Source organism: Onychomys torridus, chromosome 3 (assembly GCF_903995425.1).
Source record: "Onychomys torridus chromosome 3, mOncTor1.1, whole genome shotgun sequence".
NCBI lineage: Eukaryota > Metazoa > Chordata > Mammalia > Rodentia > Cricetidae > Onychomys > Onychomys torridus.
The window spans coordinates 111,130,202-111,154,212 of NC_050445.1; the positions used below are offsets into that span (position 1 = coordinate 111,130,202).

A 24,011-nucleotide genomic window follows, 5' to 3' on the forward strand; every position below is an offset into this window, starting at 1 on the left:
TGAAGGTTGCTGTTGGGAACTTCAGAAGAGCAGAGCTGCCCCATCTAGTTGGACATCAGTGGCCAGAGGCTTTCTGGAGTGGATCATTTTGATAGGCATGCTTCTAAAAGCTTTGGGAGTGAGTAGCATTGAGGGGGTTTGGAGGAAGCAGGCTGGAGGTGTAAGGCCCTGATTGCCTGGACATCTTACTTTCCAGTCCTGCCACAAGCATTAGAAAAGGACTAGGTGACAAGTACCTTAGATTTCTGTTACTTTCTAGCAGCAGACAGGCTCACAGAGTTAGGTGGGGTCCTCAAGGTCACAATGCTGGGTAGTGGCAGGTCTAAAGTTGGCTCCCCACTCAGCCACTGGGGTCTCTCTAGGGAGGAGATAGGAAGGTGTGTGAGGGGCCAGAGGAGGCAGAGGCAGTGCATGTTGTAAGAGTGAGCCCCCAGCCTAGTTGAAGATGAGGTCAGAATCAGAATCAATATAGTTAGGAATTTGGTCATCTCGTTGTCACTAGCTAGCAACACTGAAAGTTACTTCCCAAAGGCAAGATGTCCTTCTGAGACCCTAAATAAAAATAAAATATACCCTGAATGTGAGACAAGTGTGGCTTACTCCGGGCTTCTCCAGAGGGGCAGGTTCTGCCTTGGGCCCAGGCTGCTGCAGGGCGCGGGCGGGCGGGGACGCTGCAGTGAGCCGGGCTCTGGAGGGGGCGCTGCGCACTCGTCCGGCCCTTTGTCAGCGCGCACTGCCGGGAGCTCGCACTTCTTCCAGCCTCCTGCGGGCTCTGGACTTGACTCTGACTGCAGCGCTGGCCGCGGGGACGCGGATCTAGGGCCTTTGTCCCGAGCTGCGGGATGCGCGGGAAGCGCCACGCAGCAGAGTAGCTGTGCGCCAGGGAAGCGGGTCCCCGAGCCGAAGAACACCGCCCAGCAGTGCTGGGGGCTGCTGGGGATGGATGCGAGGCCGCCGCGTGCGAGGTAGGGCACCAAAGAAGGAGCAGGGTGGGCACTACGGCGGGCGGATCCCCAGGATGCTGGAGCCACAGAATGACGGCGAGCTCCGCTGCAGCCGGGGAGTGGCTGCGCCCGCGCAGGAGCGGACGCCTGGGTACACCTGCGGCTCTACGGAGGTTCTGTCAGGAGGTTCTGTCACACTGAGCTCTGGAGATGGGCCTGCATGCGGACATAGGGTATTCCTGGGTCCGTGATGCCTGTTGGTGTAGCCTTCTTGGAGGGCCTCCCGAGCCGAGCCGCCGCCCTACCGGATTCAGGCAGGATGCGCGCCTGCTCAGCTGAGCGCACTGGGGTCCAGATTCACAAGATTCGCCTGCCTGGCTGCATGCAATGGGGCTGGCAGGGCAGATGCAGAAGATGGGAGATTGACATCTGGACGCCTAGGGTTTGGATTTTATGTTGTCCCAAAGCTTTGGGGGTGGAGTGGGGAGGCCACTGTCCTGAGGAGGTGCTACCAGCTAGTTCATCTTTAGTGCCCACCTTTCCTTCCTCTCGGGTTTCCTCTCCTCCCCTTCTGCACCCCAGGGAGAAGCAGAGAAGGCCACTCTGGGTCCAGGGTCCAGCAGTTACTTGTTTTGAAATCACAGCCTGCCAGGTGTTGGGGGAAGGGAGGGCAGGGTAGGGTAGGGCAGGACTACTGCTTTAGGATGCCAGTCAGGCCTGCAACTGGCCTATTGTCTGGCTTTTCAGGCCCGTTCCCTTTCTACCCTTACTCTCCATCCCCTGTCAGAAGTGAACAGTTAAACATATAAAAAGCAAGTCTCAGCCCACACTGTCACATTCTTTTAAAAATTGTCTTTATGACACACAAATCATTACCACCCTTCTCTTCATATCCACTCCTCCTTTGACAGTTTGTCACCAAGAGCTAAGCGTCTCAGATGAGCTTCTGAATAATAGAAATCAAACCTTAGTTTCTTGTGTGGAGATTTCTGACTCCGGGAAAGGAAGGGCTGCTTCTCCATCCTTGCTAGAGCAAAGGGACAGGGAGAGGGTGGCTCAGCTCCTTCTGCTGCATTGGAGCTGGTTGGGGCCATCATGCATTTAACTTGCGCTTTGAGCGGTATTTGCCAAACAGCATTTACAAATTATGTCTCACGTATGGAAAGGATACCTGGCCAGCGCCCGGAGTAAAGGTGCTTAAATGACTGTGGCCGGAGAAAGCAGCCAACATGTCAGACTGGCACTACCCCCGCCCCCGCCAGCATGAGGGTAACTGGGCCTAGGGGGTTGGCCTATTGAATATTTTTTGCTCTTTTCAAAACACTACTTGGCGGTGCTGGAGATGGAACCCCTTGAGCACAGTAAGCAGGTGCTCTACTACTGAGCTACACTGCCAGCCCAGTGTGAGCGCCTTCTGCCCTTCATTATGTAAAGTGGGCAGATGTCTCTTGGTGCCTTTGGACCAGGACCTTGCCTAGCACTCTCTCTCTTCCCTACCCAAGGTACAAGTAGTGACAAAGTCCTCACTGTGAAGATGGCACAGTACGAGTTAAAACCCCACAGATTAATCATTTCTTTGATCCAAAATCTACAACAGTGTCATTGAAAGCCCCATGTTCGTTCTTGTCCCTCAAAGCACCCAGTCTGATTAGAAGTGGGCTTGTCCCATACATATTACCGAACCATGTATAGATGCCATTATGTTCATGGATCCTGGGCCTGGGGGAGAACTCACTTTAAACATTATTGTTGGAGATAGCAAAACTCGGATTCTTAAAAAAAATTTTTTTTTTTTTGGATAAGTTTTCAATATGTATCCTAGGCTAGCCTCGAACTCACCATTCTCCTGTCTCAGTTTCCTGAGTGTTGAGATGACAGGCTTGCCCCATGAGGCTCAGATAAACCACAGCTATTTTTAGTGTACAGATGGTCATGTGTATGTGTTTGTGTGTTGGCAGAGGATTTATGTTAAGGTTTAAAATATATATGTGACATTGAAAAATATATATAACACCTACCTTGTTTCACAAGGGATTTGAGACAGTTTACAAGGATTCATAAAATATAACAAGGTAACCTACCATAGTATAAAGGAAGCAAGACAGAATTAAAGCTAGCTGAGGAATCTTTCAGGAACTCGGAGAAGGTAGCTGACAAGCCCACATGTCTGTTTTATTTGTGAACATATTCATATATTGTTTATTCAGTAAACATTTGTAAGAACCTACTAGCCCCCTGAGTTGGTGAGAAGTTCTGGAAACAAAGAGGTGATATAGACAGTCATGGACTCCACCCTGATAGCTTTTCAGGACACATGCAAGAAGGCATAGTAACAAAGGAATCTCTCCAATGCATCATTACAAGTTGTGATAAGCATTGTCTTGGATAAACACAAAACATCACCCCTCCAGAGTATAAAACAGGAGAACTTCTTAGAGAAGCAGGGGAGCAGAGCCATTCTGTATTCCAGGACCAAGAAGACCCCATTCCCAGACAGAGCAAGTGGGACGAGGTGCTCCATTCTCCCTTGTCAGGCACAGGGCAAGTTTCATAGGCTTGGTCTGACCTCAGGTCTCTCACCTTCCTGGTTATATACATTTCCAGGGACCTACATATTCTCTAAAATGAGTCACTTTATCCTAGTGATAATCTTAGCTAATTCATAATGAGAAATGTGTTCCAGATTGTCTTGGGGCCGGGCTTTTGTTGCACGTTGCCCTGTTAGAGCAGGGCACAGGCCTGATGAATCAGTCACAGTATGGGTGAAGGGAGGGGCATTTGACCAGAGTGCACAGAAGAGAAAGAGGCTGGTCTGTACAGGGCATAGGTTGGCCAGGCTCAGAGGAACAGCTTACTGCCATTGGTAAGGAATGAGAGGGTCATGCCAAATGCACCTTCCCATAGACCAGCTCGGAGCCATTTATTAGTGGCAGCTGGCTTAGTGAAAGTGTGAGGAAGAAGTTGCACCTGTTGACTTTTAAATACCTGGCCTGGATTTCCATCACTGCAGCTGGATTGACTCCCTTAAGTGCTTTACACCCAGGCAGTGGGTACAATGGTGAAATGGAGCTCAACTGCCCGGTGGTTGTACTTACTAACTGTGGGAGTCTGGGCAAGTTAACTTGTCTCCCTGTTCTCCAGAGCCCCTGACGACAACAAGAGCTAAGTGTATGATATTGCTTTCCTAAGGACTGATGAGTTTTACACATGGAATCTCAGGACACAGACCGACACTCCTCAGACATTAGCAGTGACTATTTTTATTACTGTAAAAAGAAACAGCAGCCGGTTTATGTAGGCACTCCAGGGTGGCTTGGTAGCAGAATTTTAAATTATATCTGATTATCTTCAAGTGGCTGTGTGTTCAGGGGGGCTATTAGCATTGTTTTGTAGGCATGCTGTGAGCCATGTCTGTACTGCCATTGTCAAAGTCAAGTGCAAAAACGTCAGTGAGGAGAAATGACCTGAGGCATAATTTTTCCATTGTTTTGTCTTTGAGACAGAATCTTTGTAGCACTAGCCTACACCTGCTGCTGGCCTAGAACTACTCTGTGGCCCAGGTTGGTCTCAGTCCTGCTGTATGGGATTACAGGCTTGAGCCACCACGCCCACCATTGTTAAAATCAGAATGTGTTTAGTTTTCACCAAGACACTCTATTACTCCTTTCAGTAAATCAGATTGTATGTGAGACAGTTTAAAATTTAATTGTTGTATTGTTTAGATAGGTTTTTTGTTTTGTTTTGTTTCGAGACACAGTTCCCCCACCTTGTAGCTTAGGCTGGTCTGACTCACTGACATGGGAGCAGCAGCAGGATGATCTCAAACTCAGCAAACCTCTGGCTTCAGCTTCCCAAATGCAGGGATTACAGACATGAACCACCACACCTGGCTTGTTTGGGCATTCAAATTTTATTACACATATTTAGTGTGTCCATGTGTTTATGTATGCGTCTGTGTACACAGGTGCCGCAGTCCACTCGTTTGAGTTAGAGAACACCTAGTGGGAGTCGGTTCTCTTTTTTCAACATGTGGTCCCAAGGATGGAATTCAGGTCACCACACTTGTTGCTTGGCAAGTGCACTTACCAATTAAGCCATCTCACTCGCTCACCCTATCAGCATTTTAGTTACTTAAGAATTATGAGAATATGCATATTCAAATTATATTTTACTGAAAGTGCCTGAGTTCAACTGGGCTGTCTCTTGAGTCCCTGACAAGCATTGTTACCCTTCAAGGGGGATTTCTGTCTCATTGAAGCCTCCTAAGCTATGTTCCAGGACACAGCCAGGATTGTTGAGGTACAATTCTGAATCTGTAAAAGAAATTGCAATACCAGTGCTCCAGTGTTCGACCTGTCTGCTGAAGGACTAGCCTGAAAGACTTCTCAGGCTATAGCACAAAAATGACTGTTGTTTTCAACCACACCCATGCCTCTCACACTCAGAGGGTACCCATGGGATGGCAAGAAAGGCCAGAGTTACCCTAGCCTTGATTCTCAGCTGAACCACATGGGAACAGTTTACAGATGGTATCAAACACAGTGAAAACAAAGACACAGAAGTTCAAAGGTATCAATTAAAACTAATTTACTAACAATCTTGCAAGTGGAGGTGAAGTTTTCTGTCCCAAATACCAGGTCTGGAATAAGCACACAAAAGCTTATATTAACTACAAAATGCTCAGCCATTAGCTTATTATTATTATTATTATTATTATTATTATTATTAGGCTTATTATCAACTAGCTCTTATATTTAAATTAACAAATTTCTATTAATCTGTGTATTGTCATGTGGTCCATGGCTTTACTGGTTCTCTGGCATCTTGTTTCTTGGGCAGCTGGTTCGATTCTCTCTCGACTCTGCCCCTCTTCATCCAAGTCTTCAGCTTGATTGCTCTGCCTAAACTAACCATGCCTTGCCATGGGCCAAATAGCTTTATTATCAACCAATGAGAGCAGTGCATATTCACAGCATATAAAAGGATCACCCCGCAGCACAATCTTATTCTTATCTATCTGCTTTCCAAAATCATTATTTTAATTATGTTATGGGGTATGGTACAGTGAATAGCTCTATATATGGAGTGAGTAATTGTCGAATCAAGATAGTTGATGCGTTCAGCTCCTGAGAGGCCTTTTGGTTCTGACCACCATGTACTAGCATGCTTCTTTGTGGGCTCATCGTGTTGTTCCCACACATGTCTCCAGTGTGTTCTGACAAAAAAGGCAATAATGCTCCCCCCTCTCATGACTTCGCGTTTGCAGCCTTCCAGCCCCTGTCTTTTAGCTACTGTGAAACTTGGAATAGGCTGTGGCAAGCTGTCATCCCCTTATGGTTCCGTGGAAAGCAGAACTCACTCCTTTTATCAATTGTGTCTGAGTACCTGTTTTCTAACCTCCTTCTAGTCCTCTCCAATTCATGCATTCCAGCCCCTGAACGTCACTATTATGCATTCTAATTGTCTTTTTTAAAAGACACCAAGGACTGGGGAAGTGGCTCAGTTGGCAGAGTCCTTGCCTAACATGCATTAAACCGTGTTTGATCATCAGCACTGCATAGACCAGGTATGGGGTGGTACATGCCTGTAATCCCAGCACTGGGCAGATAGAGGCAGAAGGATCAGCAATTCAAGGCCATCTCAACTACATAGTCCGAGACTGAGGCTAGTGTAGGCTCCATGAGGCACTGTCTCAAAATAACAAAAACAGAGGAGAAAAATGAAGACATCCACATGAGACACCTGAGAGAGAGCATGCAGGGCTTTTCTGAGTCTTGCTTATTTCACGTAACATAGCGCCTTTAGTTCTATTTAGCAGCAGATGACAGGACGCCATTCTTTCTTATGGTTTAGTAATACCCCATAGTGTGTTCATGCAGCATTTTCTTTAACCAATCATTTGTGGTTGGGCATCCAGCTTGGCTCCGAATGTTGGCCATTGTGAGTAGTGCTGTGGTGGATGTGGGTGTAAGGTGTCTTTTTGATATGATGGATGTGACAGTGCTATTTTCTCTGGATCTGTACCCAGAACAAGACAGCTGGGTTGCATGATAGGGGCACAATTTTTTATATAATCGTTTAGTTATGTGTGTGCCTGAATGAGTTTATGTGCACTACATGTGTGCAAATGCCCTGGGAGGCCAAAAGAGGGTATTGGATGTCCTGGAGCCAGAGTAAGGCAGGTGTGAGCTGCCTGATGGTGCTGGGAACCAAACCTGGGTCCTCCGGAAGATCAACAAGCACTCTAACTGCTGTGCCATCTCTCCAGCCTAATTCTTGTAAACAAAATATTTCGGTGTCAGGTTGATTGAACCTGTATGCAGAACTTACAGACACAGTGGGCTGGTGGGTTATCTTGGACAACAAACATAATGGGACCAACAAACACTGCTAGTACTGTGCTATGTGGGACACTGGCCACCCAGCCTGGGGGACACTGGCAGCCCAGCCTGGAGTGCTGTGTGGGTACTAGCTAGCCAGCCTGGGGTGCTCTGTGAGTTACTGGTTACCCAGCCTGGGGCTTCTTGGAGGATCTCAGGACTAAATCTGGACAGCTCTAGGGAACCTAATTTTCTTGACTCAAGACTTGTGGTTCTCATGTCTCAGTGATACTGAATCTTTAGGCCCAGTGTCTTTGTTTCATTGTATGCTTTGTTTTGTCTCAAATTTTACTGTGTGATAATGAAACCAGGACCTTGCCTTTAAAAGTTATTTCCCCAGTATGGTGCATGTTATTTTAAATTTTAAAACTTTCTTCTTCCATGTCATGTTGGGGTTGCTTTTAGTTTTGCTAGCCTGGGCTGACTTTGAGCTAGCATGCCCTCCTCAGCCTCTGACTGCTAGGATGGCAGGTGTGATCCACCACACCGGACTCTCCCATGTCATTCTGATTTTTGCCTTTTGTGTTTTCTTTCCTGCTTAGCAATGAACCTTGGCCTCATCCATGTTCTGTACATACACTTGCACTGAGCTGCCTCTTAGCTCTTATCTATTTTAAAACAATATAATTGGATTTTTCTGACCAATATCAATAAACATTAATATTTATTGTATGTAACAGATTTGTTGTTCTAAAATTTTACTTTACATTAAAAACTTGCAGACTCATTTCTTCACTATTTTTTCCCCCAAAATGCAGCCAAAGATCTCCTTGTTCTCAGAATCAAAGAGGTTGTATCTCTGCGCGTGCATGTGTGTGTGTATGTGTGTGTGCATGTGTATGTATGTGTGTGCATGTGTGTGCATGTGTGTATGCATGCATGTATGTGTGTGTATGTGTGAGTGTGTGTGTGCGTGCATGTGTGTGTGTGTGTGTGCATGTGTGTGCATGTGTGTGCCTGTGTGTGTGTGTATGTATGCGTGTGTGTGCATGTGTGTGCATGTGTGTGCATGTGTGTATGCATGTATGTATGTATGTGTGTGTGTGTGTGAGTGTGTGTGTGCGTGCATGAGTGTGCGTGCATGTGTGTATGTATGTGTGTGTGTATGTATGTATGTGTGTGTATGTGTGAGTGTGTGTGTGCGTGCATGTGTGTGTGTGCATGTGTGTGCATGTGTGTGTATGTATGTGTGTGTGTGCGTGCATGTGTGTGTATGTATGTGTGTATGTGCATGTGTGTGTATGTATGTGTGTGTGTGTGTGTGTGTGTGTGTGCATGTGTGTGCCTGTGTGTGCCTGTGTGTGTGTGTTCTTTACTAAACAATGAGAGACGTACTACTTTAATTTCTTCCCTGCTTCCCTCATACCTGCTCAGCTTCTAACCTTAGGAAGTTCCTGGCTTTATGGCCTGTTGGCGTCTGCTTGACTTTCTAACTGCATGCATCCATTTACATTGAGCTCCTAACTGCTCAGTGTCTCCACTGAGTCACACAGGCTTCCATGCTCACTCTCTTCCCTAGACTCAATCTTTACTTCTACTTCTTTTTCGGATTTTTTTTTTTCAGAGCATGTGATGGGTTGTTGGTTCTTGATTGTGTAAGAATTAATGTTTCTTTCACGTAACAATACTTTTGTAATTCTTCATCAAAATCTTTTCACCTTAATACTCTACATATTATTTTTCATCTCCCAGGGTTCTAGAAATTTCCAAGTTATGGAAGACATGTTTGCTGTCTTCATCAAAAAACAGACAAACAGACAAACCAGAGCAAACTCAGGCTTGGGGGATTGATGGATAAAGCACTCTCCACATAAGCATGAGGGTTGGAGTTTGCATCCTGAGAGCCCACATACATGATGAGTGGGTGTGAACCACTGTAAATCCAGGGAAGGGCCCTGAAGACCAAGACAGCTAGCCAGAACAGCTGCATCAGAGAACTCTAGTTTCAGCTGAAGACCATGCCTCAGTTAACTGGGTGGAGAGCCATGGGAGACTCCAACATTAGCCTCGTGCACTCATAGCTGTACAAACACGTGTGTCCACACACATGAAAACACTCCTACACACCACATACTCACAGAAGAAAACTCTGCTAGAAAGTCCAGGAAATAGTTAGTTCTTTTCCCCATACAATGATTAATTAGCTGATTTCTTTTTGCAGTATCAGGCAAACATTCTACCACTGCTGTACCCCCCTTGTTCTTCAGTGATTATTTATTCTAAAAAAAGATTTAAAAATTAGAAAGCATGGGAGCTGCAGAGGTGGCTTAGTAGTTAATAGTGTGTGCTGCTCTTGCAGAGGACCCAAGTTCAGTTCCCAGCACCTACTTAGGGTGGCTCACATCCACCTGAACTCCAGCTCCAGGGGATGACACCCTCTTCTGGACTATATGGTCATGATTTTACATGCACATACCCACACACAGACACACACAGACACACACACACACACACACACACACACACACACACACACACACACACACACACACACACAGACACACACACACACACTCATACACATAATTATAAAGTAAAAATAAACCTTAGAACATAGAAAACATAGGAAAGTACATGGTGCAATTTAACAGTCCTAAAATGAATGCCCGAGTGACCACTATGCAGACTAATCAGCAACAAAGGGCATAGCTAGCCATGAACCCTGTGTTCCTGCTGATCCCATTTGCTTCCCAAGCCTACAGATAACCACCCACCTGTCTCTTATAGAACTACTTACTTGCTTTCTTCTTTACATTGGGATCCCCAAGCACAGCAGGTCAGATTTCTCTTCAGCTTTCACAGTTGCAGCAGTTTTGTCTTCCTAGACTGTGGTATCTGTAACATCACTGGGATGGCTCCTTTTTATATTGTGGCATGAGGTATTAGTCTCTGGTCCTTGGGCATGCTAGATAAGTTCTCCCATAATGAGATATTTCTCTAGTTCCATGATTTTTGTTTGTGTGTGTGCATGTGTGTGTTCAACTGTATGGAGGTCAGAAGTCAACCTGAGATGTTATTCAGGAGCTTCTCATCTTGTCTTTTGAGACAGGATATTACTGGCTTGGAGCTCACCAAGTAGGCTAGGCTGACTGGCCAGTGAACCCTAGGTATCATCCTCCTGTCTCTTTCTTCTGAGTGCAGGGATTACAAGCATGTTCCAGCACACTCAGCTTTCATATGGGTGGATTTAACACAGGTTCTCCTGTTACATGGGTCGGGGAGAAGTCTAGTTGAGTTCTAGAGTAATCCACAGGCTTGGTGCTCTGTGTGGCACAGTCAGTAGGTTAAGGGCGAGGGTAGAAGCCACAAAACTCTACTAGTTCTTTTAAGTGGATTGGTAGTCCCATGATCAGAGAGAGTTGCAGCATGCTGAGTTGTAACCTAGCAGCTGTGAACAAGGTCAATGGTTATCACTTTAGCTGGGACAGCTGAAAATAACTATTCATTAACAAATGCTGCTTGGTGCAGGTGTAAACATGGCTGTCTTAGGGTTTTTTATTGCTGTGAAGAGACACCATGACCACAGCAACTCTTATAAGGAAAAGATTTAATTGAGGGGACTCACTTACAGTTTTAGAGGTTCAGTCCATTATCATCATGACAGGGAGTATGGCAGCATGCAGGCAGATGTGGTGCTGGAGGAGTAGCTGAGAGTCCTACATCTCGCAGGCAACAGGAAGTTGACTGAGACATTGGGTAGTATCCTGAGTATAGGAAACCTCAAAGCATGCCACCACAGTGACACACTTCCTCCAACAAGGCCATACCCACTCCAACAAAGCCACACTTCTTAATAGTGCTACTCCCTATGAGATTACTGGGGCCAATTACATTCAGACCACCAAAATGGCTGACACACTGGGTCTGACATAGGCCTTTGTCCCACAAGCTCCACACTTAGAATGTGGCTGTCCCAAAGCAAATTTCGCTTAGTATCTAAATGGTCTTCCCTGGGCCCAGCCTGGAAGTGGCTAGGAAATCTTACTAGGCTAGGTAGCAAATCCCTCTGGCTTTTCTCAGCCGCATCTCTGAGACACGCTGCACCACGTCTGTTATGCTCACAGAAGGCCAGTCAGTGCTTGTGGTCACCTTGGGCCTTTCACAAAGAGGGAGCAATTCAAATGAGAAGAGAGGGCATGATGCAGCCTGGACAGAGAGATCATAAGGTTCCTTCCTCCCCCATGATGGCTGGTCCACAGGGAAGACTCTTGGTTCCCAGAAGTGACTCCAGGCCTAGCTCCCAAGAAACCCAGCTAGACTCTAGTGTCTATGCTGACAAGGTAGCATCTATCTCTCTTGGCATGCTGGCGGGGGGGGGGGGGGGGGGGGTGGGAGGTCTCTTGGGTCTCATTGGCTCATGCCACTATTAGCTGGAATATGGAATGCTCAGTTCTACTCCTCCCAATCTCACCCCCACCTCAAACTCAACCTCCCTAGGCCCACAATTAATCTTTGAAACAGAAATGGAATCTGTGCATTCCTATGCCCTGGAGATGTACCTGACTGCCTTCCCAAACCTCCACACTCACACCTCCACCTTTCCTGAGTTCTGCCCTCCTCCTCCTCACAGCCCCTCCCCCACTTTATGTCTAGCAAGTTCTTTTAGAAAGTCAGTAAAATACACAAGCTTTTGGCAAGGCTAATTAAGACAAACAGGTGCAAGTTCAGAAAGCTGGAAGCAGCATGTGGCATAGTAAGGAAGGGTTTAAAACAGTAGGCCTGTTGAGTTATCTGATTGCACGTGTGTGAGCTCTTGACAAAACGGACAGTTTTCACAGAAAATGTGAACTACCAATATTGACTTTAGACACAGAATGTGCTGTTCCTGGGTGGGAGGAACCATGTTGCAAAGATGTCAGTCCCCCACAGTTCCTGCCTCGCTTCCTGGTTAACCCAACGGGATGTGAGTTTGCTCCTATTTTTACATTCCTTTGGCAATTTTCTGTGGTGCTCAGAAAAGGGAGTTAAATGTCTGTGCTCAGTTGTGAATCCCTTTATTGAAGGGGGAAAAATCCACTCAACGCATTTGAATGTCACCAATAAATTGTTTTTTCTCAAAGAACAGAGTTCTTAAACATTAAGATGTATGGAGACTTCATGAAGACAATTTCATTTAACTGTGGGCTGTTTTCCCACTTGTTATTTTATGAGTTTAATTTTCAGCACTCTTGCACTGTTTATTCAGCACGGAGCCCCAGAAAGATTTGGGTTTTTATTTAAAACTTGTACAGTGATCTTGGGCATAGACCCACCAGACTCCGTATCCTACCAGAGACACTTGCTCATCCATGCTTATTGCCTCTCTAGTCACAATAACCAGAAAATGGAACCAGCCCAGATGTCCATCAGCAGACGAATGGGTGATAAAATAGAGTGTTATTCAGCAGTGGGAAAAAAATGAAATATGCGGGGAAACGGATGGATCTGAGAAGTATAATATTAAGTAAGGTGGCCCAAACGCAGAAAAAACAAGAACTGTTTGTTTTCGCTCATCTGTGGATCCTAGCCTTTAATGTATACATGTATATATGTAAACGAGTATAAATGTGAGGGAAGTCTAAAAACCTAGAAAGGAGACCAAGAGTGGAGAGGGCAGATGGGGTGGGGCCAAGGCTCACATGGGACTCGAAGAGGACAATAATGTGTGGGTGGGTGGCACAAACAGGGTACAGTAGCAGGGAGGGAAGAGGCTGGGAAGGAGACCCGAGGAAGCACTTGGCTCATCAAGTCACACGGTGCCTGGTAAGCTGTATGATTATTTAAAAATAAAAATAAGAACACTAAAGAATCTGAAGCTGGGCATGGCCTTGAATCCCAGCACTCAGAAGGCAGAGGCCAGTAGATCTCTGTGAGTTCAAGGCCAGCCTGGTCTACACAGCAAGTTCCAGAGCAGCCAGAGTTACACAGTAAAATCCTATCTTTTTTTTTAAGGTAAAAGAAAAGCTGAAAAAATTCTGTAGTCACAGATTCCAGGACCCTCCGGGTGGCTGGGCCCTTTCCTTCACACGGTGTCCGATGAGAGAGCACCTGTGTTGGTGATCGCAGCAACCCTTTATTTAGAATCCATTCTTCTTCTCTCCTGACACCATGTTTCTCCTGCTTCTCTCTGCTCTTTCCAACACCCTCGTGTGTGCTAAGTCAGCTGCATCTGTTGCCATAGCTACACAGCAGCGCCTTAACCCTTCCACGCCATGTTTCCTTTCTGTTAACTTAAAAATAGACATTTTTTTCCCTCTCTCTTCTTCACCTGCCCTCTCACTGTTTTATTCTGGTTTATTTTTTTAGAGATAGAGTCTCACTCTGTAAATCAGGCTGGGCTCAAACTCCCAATCTTCCCCCCTTGAGGGCTGGGATTACAGGCATAACTTACAATATCTGGCACATACAAGGCAAGTCAAACAAGAATGATGGTGTTGTAATATGGATCAGCTGTCCCTGCTCACCCCAGGTCCTTAATCAAGGAAACTTATAGCTGTGGTTTTAATTCTGCTGTTAGTATCTTAAAACAATCCACATCTACTTTGGAGTTTCCCTCCTCCCACAATTATAGAGCGGCTCTCTGCCATGAATGTCCAGGACAGAGTTTATCTGTGCCTCTCCTCAGATCCACAAGGCTGTAAACACTGCAGGGCATTTTCTTAACGAGTTACTGAGAGAGGAGAACCCAGCCTATTGGGCCGGTGGTCCTGAGTTCTATAAGAAAGTAGAGTGACCATGGGGAACAAGCCTGTGAGCAGCACCCCTCCGTGGCCTCTGCATCAGCTCCTGCCTCCAAGTTCCACCCTACTTGAGTTCCTGTCCTGACTTCCTTCAGTGATGGACTTCGGTGTGAAGGTGTAAGCCAAATAAATCCTTTCCTCTTCAAATTGCTCTTGGTCGTGGTATTTCATCACAGCAAGAGCAATCCTAGCGAGGACAGCACATTAAAACTGCTTTGCAGTTTTGTATCACTCTAGTTAGAACCAGCTAAAGTTAAAAAAAAAAAAAAAAGACATCCTGGTCAGGATGTGAGGAAAGAGGAACCCTCAGTGCTGGTGGGAGTGCAAACTAGTGTAGCCATCAGGGACATCTCGTAAATTGAAAACTAGAACTACCATAAGACCCAGCTACACTACTTGTGATGTAAACCCAGAAGACTCTGTCCTAGCACAGAGACACTGGTCAGCTCTGCTCTATCTGAAGAAGTCAGGAAATGGAATCAGCCTAGATGTCCATCAGCTGATATGTGGTACACAGGAACAGCTGTAAGACAAATGAAGTCATGAAACTTCCAAGAAATGAACAGATCTGACAGTTTTATATCAATTGAGGTAACCCAGATTCAGACAAAAATCATGTCCACTATCATATACAGATCCTGTTTTTTAATGTTTGTGTGTATGTGAATAAAGGCATGTAAGTGTGTAGACCATGAAACTGCATAGGAGACCAGGAGAGGGGAGCTTGAGGTGATGAAGGATGGATGGGTGGATGGTGAAAGGTCATACATGATGTGAAAATGGAAAGGCTAATGGGATGATGGCACAGGAAGAAAAAGAGGAAGAACAAAAGACTTGTCTGGGACAACTCCATAATGAAATCTAATACTTTTTTTGCTATCAAAAAATAATATTAGCTGGTGTGGTCCTGCACACCTTTCATTGCATCCCTTGAGAGGCAGAGGCAGGCGGATCTCTGTGAGTTCAGAAGACAGCCTGGGCTACACAGTTCCAGGCCCACCAAGACTATGCATACCCTGTGTTAAAAAATAAAAAATAAAAAAATTTAAAAATCTTCATTTCCAATACACTGGACATAGGCTTTGAAATTCTGCTACACAGCTTGACTCCGCTAAAGTCTCAGGCTATGAGACTGTCCGTTCTGAAGACCGTATTTATCACACTTTGTTCCAGGCTGTGGATATGTCAGGATTGAGGGTATTGAGTAATTGAAACTCCACCTAACATGTTTACTATTTTTATGGTTGAAATGGTGTAATATCTAGGACTTGTTTCAAAGCAATACTTTGCATGGCATGAGAAGTGAATGTAGAATTGTGAATTGTTGGGCTGAATATATCTCATTATCTATACCTATACACTGTCAGGGTGGAAGGAGGTACAGTTCATAAGGATATCAGAACAGGAGGCATAAATAAAACTCCAGGGTAAACTGCCCTCTATTCTGAAGATGCTAGTTAACAGGTCTTTGGGGTCCATTATAGTAGTTCTTTTTTGTTGTTGTTTTGTTTTTGTGAGACAGGGTTTCTCTGTGTAGCTTTGGAGCCTGTCCTTGAACTCACAGAGATCTGCCTGCCTCTGCCTCCCAAGTGCTGCTAGGATTAAAGGCGTGCACCACACCTGGCCCATTGTAGTAGCTCTTTAATTTTGTCTATTCTTCTAAAATTTTAAAAATGTCTCCTGTCTTATTTCATTTTCTGTTTTATAAACATGAGCATTTGACATTGAACTGTGATGCTCAACATTGCCAACTTTAAACACAATGAGAAAACTCTCAAATGTCAGTAGAGGAAAAATCTATTAGCTGATTAATAATGAGATAAAGAGCCATAGATTCTGCAGCTGAGGCATGCAGCAAGCAATGCTCAAATAAATTGATGACATGGGGGATCAAGAGCTGCAGCTTAGGCAGAAACGCTTTGTCTCTGCTGGGAACCTGGGGTGTTACGACTGAACAGAGGCATCCTGAAAAAGACCAAGTCTGCTGGGAAATGAGAAGGACTGGGGGGCAGACTTGCCGCTTTAGAGGTGGGGATGCTGCTGTCTCTGTCTGTCTTGGTCATGTGTTTGAGACTTTCCAGTACTTCTTGTAATGTCTTTTTCTGTCCTGCCAGCCAGTTCCCAAATAATGATACAGAGACTTCTTACTAATTATGAAAGCTCAGTCTATAGCTTAGGCTTGTTTCTAACTAGCTCTTATAACTTAAATTAACCCATTTATATTAATCTACATTCTATCACATTGCTTTTTACCTCTCTTCCATCTTGCACCTCCTGCTTCCTCTCTATGTTTCTTGGCATCTCTCTCCTGCCTAGACTCATCTCCTTCTCTCCCTTTCTCTCCCCGGAAATCCCACCTATACTTCCATCTGTTCATCTTTTTATTACACCAACCACAGCAGCACATCTTCACACAGTGTACAAATATTCTGCAACAACTTCTCATCTGCTAGATCTCCTTTCAAGTGTGATTCTAACTTTAAGAAAGGAATATTATGCTTCCACTTGGTAACTCCCATGTTACAAGCTTTCCACGTGTGTTTCGACATTACAGCTGTAAAGTGGTGGAGGAGGCACTCGGATGGGCCACAAGAATGTGGCCTGCCTTTTCAAGATGTCAGTAATTTGGTTCTACTGATCAAAAGGCCCAGGTGGCTGTGGATTTGGCTTGTGGTCCTGTGAGTGCTATTCAAGGTGGAGCTCTGGGTGGCAGGAATAGATGGTTCACAAGACTTCCAGACACAAGGCCTGGCTGTAGCACTTGCTGGTTCTGGACCACAGTGGGCCCAGATGCCTATACTCCAAAGGCATTTTGTTTCTCTGTTCTTCTGCTAGCCACTAAGACTGTGGCCCCTGTATCATATAGAAACTTTCTTTATAATTTACATGCCTGGGCTTGATATGCCTATATCAGATTGTATCTTTCTTGGATGTATAGTTCTGTGAATTTTACAAATATATAGAATCATATAACTGCCACTTCAATCAAAATTCTAGATCTTCTCTCTCCTCCCTTTTCATCATAGGAACACTGGAATTACATACGTAACTAGTGTATCCAGCTTTATGTAGGTCCTGGGGATCTGAACTCAGGCCACATGCTTGTGTGGCAAGCTCTGTACCTGCTGAGCCATCTCCCAGCCCACTGATAGTTCTTGATTATTCAGCAATATACCTTTAGACAGAATTACCACAATTTCTTTTTCTTTTTCTTTTTCTTTCTTTCTTTCTTTCTTTCTTTCTTTCTTTCTTTCTTTTTTTTGTTGTTGCTGTTTTTTTTTTTTTTTTCTTCTGAGACAGGGTTTCTCTGTGTAGTTTTGGTGCCTGTCCTGGAACTCACTCTGTAAACCAGGCTGGCCTTGAACTCACAGAGATCCGCCTGGCTCTGCCTCCCAAATTCTGGGATTAAAGGTGTGTGCCACCAGTGCCTGGTCACAATTTCTTAGATACACACCCATGAAGGACATATGGCCTGGGCAGAGAGGTATATGCACCTAATTCCAGCACTTGTGAAGCTGAGGAAAGAGCTGGTTTATTTCAGACCAGCTTGGGCTACACAGTGAGAGACTGTCTTAAAAACAAAATAATAAAAGACATTTGAATGATCTTCATTTGTGGTGGGTATGAAGCTACTGTCTATGTGGGTATACATGTGAGCGTGAGACTCCAGATATCTGGGTGAACACCTTGAAGGAAGCATGCATATTCAACTCTTACTGCAAAATAGTTTCCAAAATGACTGTGCCACTCGACATTCCTACCAGCCAGATGACTGCATTTGGTATTGTTTCCCCCCTCCCGTCTTCTCTCTCTCTCTCTCTCTCTCTCTCTCTCTCTATATATATATATATATATATATATATATATATGTATGTATGTATGTATGTATGTATGTATGTATGTAGAGTGATATTTCAATGCGGCTTTAATTCATGTCCTAACAATCAGCAATGTTGAGTGTCTTTCTGAATGTTTAAGCAATACACACTGACTCTCATAGGTCACCAGGCTCAGGAAAGCCTGTGTGTTCCTTAGTTTCAAAGGGGCGCAGGAGTGTGATGGGAGGCACATGGGAGGATGTAGGGAGTGTCCTCAGCGAAAAGTGGTACTCAGATCAAGTTTAAGAGCCGATTCAGGGTCTCTGGTCCTTTCTCTGTGCAGGCTGCTGGGGGTGGGGTCCTCAGTCTGTTGGCAATGGACTCTGCTTTATTGGTTTACTCCAAGTTCTGTTTACAGTTTTAGCTGAGTCAGTATCTTTAGAAATGTGTGTCATGGCTGGGTATGGTGGTACACACCCGCAATCCTGCCTCTGGATTTGGGGTCAGCCTGGTCTACACAGCTCAGTAGTTAAAGAGCACTGGCTCCTGATGCAGAGGATCCAGATTCTGCTCCCAGAACCCACTTGGTGGCTCAATACTATCTGCATCTCCAACTATAGGGGATTGGATCCCATCTTCTGACTTCTGAGGGCACAGGCACACGTGTAGTCTGTATACATATGTGCAGGAATTCACACATACTCATAAAAAGAAATCTAAGAGAAACGAAAAGGATATCTTTGGCTCTGACAGCAGCTCTTGATTGACCTTTTCATTTTTGCAGAGAGGGGAAAGGAGGCATACATGAAAGATGGCCAAGAGAATGAACATTTAAATTTGCTTGAGATGTGCTAACAATAATAAATGATTTGTCACTGCGGCATGGCTGTGCACATCCATCAGCCAGCGGGTGTGTGTTCACTGAACCCCTGTGTGCAGCTGTTGCCTCAGGTGTGGGGTTGTCTGGCAGGACCAGGCTTCACAATCCAGTCAGGAGAGAGGGAGCTGAATCTAGAAACAGCAGATGAAACGCTCCAGCGCTTCTGCTGAAGAGATACCGAGGCAGAACAGGAGAGCGACAGGAGGAGGCTGTTCCTGGCCAAGTAGCCAGGATGCCCCGTGCTGAGAGAAGAGGGGGCTGACTCAGATGGTTAGTGGGGCAGGGTTGACCATAGGCATTTTTATTGTGTCCTTTGGGTGACTTCATAGGCTTAGAATGTGCTAAGGAAGGTGTGGGGACCTGCACAGATAATCAGAGGGAGCCGATCCTTTCGGAGAGTCTGTGCTGGGAAGACAGGCTGCATGGAGTGGTAAAACAGTATCAGAAAGGGATGGAGCAGATTCCGAAGCCAGCCTCCTCTGTGCAGCTGGGGACAAGGGTCAGCTGCTCAAGGAAAGGTCAGGAAGAAGGTCACAGAAGATTTTAGCCAAGGGCAGGGCTCTGCCGGGTGAGAAGAATGGCCATTAGAGGTGCTGTGCCCAGGGTGGGGGTGGGGTTAACCCAGCTAGAGAAGAGGGTGGGATGAGTAGCACAGGCAGTGAAGGAGTAGGCCACTGGCGTCCGTGCTGAGTGGTCTCACTGGTGTCCATGCTGAGTGGTCTCACTGGTGATGTGAAACTCAGGTCGCCGTGAGAGGGGGTGCCTGCACACCGAACACAGTGGAGACGAGAGGCAGTGTGGGGTGGCCCACTCTGTGAGTGTCGAAGTCATCAGGACTAAGTAAAGGGGGCAAAGAGAGGAAGATGACCACCAGGAGCTGATGTCATAGGGGACGAGAGCAGCAGCTAGGCAAAGGTAACCAAAAACATCACAAGGAGAGGGACAGTGTCAGTCAATGGGAGGAGATGTGCGCTTTTGAGATGATGGACAGTGTCCCTGGCTTAATGACTTCTCTGTTGCTGTCAGGTATGGTGATTGTTCAGTTTAGCATTCGTGACAGAAGGGCAGTGCCTCAGTTACTTTCCTATTGCTGTGAAGAGACACCAAGACCAAGGCAATCTGTAAAAGAAAGCATTTAACTGGAGGCTTGCTGATACTTTCAGAGGGTTAGTCCATGACCATTGTGGCAGAGAGCATGGCAGCAGGCAGGCAGGCATGGTGCTGGAGATGCCCAGAGAAGTAACTGAGAGCTTTCATCTGACACAAGCATGAGGCAGAGGGGGAGCTAACTGGGTCTGGTGTAGGCTCTTGAACTCCCCAAGTTCACCTCCAGTGACACACCTACTCCAATTAAGTCCACACCTCCTAATCCTTCCCAAACAATTCTACCAACTGGGGACCATGTATATAAACAGATGAGCCTACCAGGCCCATTCCCATTCAGACCACCACAGTCAGAAACTGGAGGCATTCTATGCTTCATGCTTGTGCAAAGCCCAGCAAAGGTAACTAATGAACAGAATCTGTTTTTGTTGATGTCTCCAGGGATCCCCTTGTGGTTCTTGTGAAATGCAGGAGAGGAGGAAAGGCAGGCTCTGTCCCTGGAGACACCTGTGTTTTCCCTGTGATTTGGGAGAGAAGCCCTCCTGTATCATCTTCATCTGTGGCGGTTCCTCTGTTCAGCCTTGTTTTGCCCACTGGCAGCCATTGATGGAAGGTGTAGGAGAATGATGGGAGCTGAGGGAAGGATGCACTCACTGCGGCTCAAGCCTTGGAGCATTAGTGCAGAGCATTTTGGAGAAAGGAAGTGCTCGATTAGAAATCGTGGGAGATTAAAAAATGTAGCCAAAAATCTCCCCCAAATCTCCTCGTACTGCCTGGCAGTCTGTGGCCTTTACTCTGCCACTTTCCCAAGTGGCAGAGTAAATCTTTTCTAAATCTTCCTCTCTCCCCATCCACCTTCTGGGAGCCCCTGACTTGATCTTAATTAGAATCATGGTCTAGGAGTCCCCAGCTTCTCCCACCACCCTGCCTCCCCCTTCCTTTGGGGCCAGACCCCTTTCCCTCTCCTCCAAAGCACCACTACAGCAGCTCTTCCTTCCAGCTCCTCCTCTTCCCACTATCTCCCATGATGGCAGCACCCCATTTTCTCTGTGTTCTCCATGTCTCACCAACAGTCCCTCTGCTTGCATTGACTTGTCTTTTCTTTGCCATGGAGACCGCTTCTATCAAGGGCACCATGATGGACCATTGCCCATACTAACCAACATAATGAAAATCAGCAGCACTGGTATAGCTGCCCTCTTTCTAGAACATTCTCGTATGTGGCCACCAAGTTCCCTAAGTTCCCCTTTGCCTCAGTGGACCTCCCTCTTCCCTGTGCAGTCCCACCTTCCTGAGGAAGTTTAAATGTGAGTGAGCTCCAGGGCTGTGCCTAGTACCCGGTCTTTCCTGCTGAGAGCTCAGGCAGGTCTTGGCTTTAGCTCTATCTCTCCCCTGAAGGCTAGCTCACTGTTGCCTATGGATCAGTTGGGGAAACTGCTCCAATGCGGATTCTGGTTCCCCAAGTCTGAGTGTGGCCTGAAGCTCCATATGTCCCCTAAGCTCTCAAAGGCCTGATGTTTTGGATCTTACCTCTTCCTTCACACTGCACACAAGGCAACAGTCCCACATGCCAGCCTCTGCCAGGGCTTTTCTACACTGCTGTCTTCCAGGTGTCTCAGACCTAACCTAACAGATTCCTGGTGAGTACTTCTCAGCCAGTGGCTCTGTGTTTTCTCTTGCCATCCTCCCAGTTGCTAGAGCCAGAAAGGTTGGGGCTGTCCTTGGTTTCTGTTTCTTTTCTTTTCATCCAACCTGCAAGTAGTGCTGTGACCTTAGTCCTCCCAAACACACCCTGAGTCCTCCCACTCAGGCCCATGATGACGGCAGAGACCGGAGCTTTCATGAGGTACCTCCCACACGCTGGGCTCTGCTCACACCATGTGCTTACATTTATATGCACTGAAAATGTAATCATCACAGCGCAGCTCCTTTTGGGGAACATGATCTTGGCATCTGATTTTTTTAGACAAGAAAAACGGGTCCATAGCTGAATAAATTAATAACCACTACAGCTGAGGAGTTCCCTGTAGACCTTCATGTTTATAACTTTATAAACCAAATTCAGTCAGTCTGGGGAGAAAACTCTGGGTAATGGCGCTTGCTGCCAAGCCTGGCAACCCAAGTTCAATTCCCCTAACCTATGTGATGAAAGAAGAGACCTGACTCCCACAAGCTGTCATCCAGTCTCCATATGTGTGCTGTGGTGCATGCATGTGCTCTACCTCCAAATCTTAAACAATAACAAAATAAAACAAACAAACAAACAAAAGCCCAATTCATTGTTTTATTGTCCTTGCATGTAGCAGTCAATACCTATTGGTATACTTGGGGAACTGGGGAGACAGTGTGTTACTGTAAAGATGTTGTTATCATTGCCAGGCACAAATTACATTCCAAATGTCCAATGGGTTTGAGCATCACAGAACTGATGGTTTCTTTAGCTTCATCCAACCATTTTTGACCAGCGTTGCATGCACTTAAGGCCCCAGAGCTTTTTGTGTGATAACTGTGTGACTTACCTCACTGAGGCCTGGTGCCTCAGGCATCTTGGGGAAGAATGAGGAGCTGATGGAGGTAGGAGTATCACACCTGAGCTCCAGAACACACTCCTTCCCTCAGTTTCCCTGATACAGACCAGCTTGAGAGCGGCCTGCTCTGTGCTGCTTAGCAGGATTAGAGTTTCTGGGTCTGCTGTCTGTTGCTATGATACCATAATCAAGAGCAGTTTGGGGAGGAAAGGACTTACTTCATCTGACACTTTACAGACCAGAGCGGAGGAAAGCCAAGGCAGGAAGCTGAAGCATTGCTTACTGGCCTCCTGCTTTCTTATGCAACCCAGGACAGCTGCGGGATTGGGGTGGGGAGCTGGGTCTGCTCACAGTGGTCTGGGACCTCCCACATCAATTAGCAATTAGGAAAATGCCCCATAGACAAGCCCACAGGCCAATCTGATAGAGGCAATTCCCCCTTCCTAGGTATGTCTAAGTTTGTGTCTTGTTGACAGCTGACACTAACTATAACACAGAGTTTGTTAGGCGATGGTTCAGTTCACACCAAAGCAACCAACATGGTCACAGGGCAGGCAGGGCCCAATTCAAACAGCAAGCAACATCTCAACGAACTTGGGCTATTCAGATTGGAGAACTTGCTTTAAAGGAAACCATTAGGGAACTTGTTCATAAAATAAAGAGATCTTGCAAATATAGAAACAAAACCAAACCTGGTTTTATAAGGGAATGTTTCTTATGATTGGGAAAGGAAGACACATTCATTGTTGCCCTGCTGATACCTGTGGAGTGCTCTGTAAAGATCCAAGTCCCTCTCAGAACTTTCATCATGCCACAGCAAACACACCTGCAAGCACCACACATCCCTTCCCCCGATGCAGTTCTAAGAGCGGTCACAAGGAAGACTCTGTGACCTTACAATGAGTCAGTGAGATTTTTAAACTTTACGATGCTGCAGTTTGGCAGGAACCATGCTTTGATCTTTTCCCAAGCTAGAGATAATGCCACATTCTCCTAAGATTTTGGACAGTGGCAGCAAGCTGCAGTTCTTACTCACTGTATAACCACAGCAGCCAACAGCCCATTCTACCCTCCAGGGTGTGAGGTCCCGTCAGTGACATGAGCTGGCCAGTCAGCTATCATAAAATGGACTTCATGTGTTAAGGTTCTGCTCCAATAGTGGGCTAATGTAAGTGTGCTGAGCACATTGGAGGAGAGTGATTCAAAGCATTTTCCCCTTAATGACTCATGATGGGTCTATCAGGGGACACAGCCTTGTAAGCTGAGGCAAGCCTGTGCAAGTGAACTCAGGAACGCCCAATGGAACCCCAGGTATCCCCAAAGATTGCTACATCTGACGTTTCCTCACAGTCAGTCCTGCCCATCTCCATGGTCAATGCAACATGTTTCAGTTGTCATACATATGACACATTCCCATCAGGACTCCATGACATCAGAGTGAGAGGGGCCATAAAGAGGGGCCATTCCAACTCTTACCAAGATGAGGTGGCTGACGACCAGAGCGAGGAAGCCCTGGCTGGTACAAGCAAGGCACGGTGTTCATGGCATCTACTTAAACAGTCAGCTTCCTCTCCTCCATACCCCTCCCCCACCCATCTCACCTCCCCCTCTGCCTCTCTCTTCTTCCCTTCTCCCTCC

General features: G+C 46.1%; 1 protein-coding gene across 2 annotated transcripts in view; it reads left to right on the top strand.

Annotated features, from left to right (window-relative positions):
* The first annotated feature begins 693 nt into the window (after positions 1 to 693).
* Add2 (adducin 2) overlaps positions 694 to 24,011 on the top strand; it is a 102,420-nt gene continuing 79,102 nt past the window's right edge. For both annotated transcript variants that reach the window (XM_036180441.1, XM_036180440.1), the window contains exon 1: positions 694 to 965. The gene's annotated coding sequence lies outside the window, so the exon portion shown is untranslated. The remainder of the gene's footprint in view (positions 966 to 24,011) is intronic.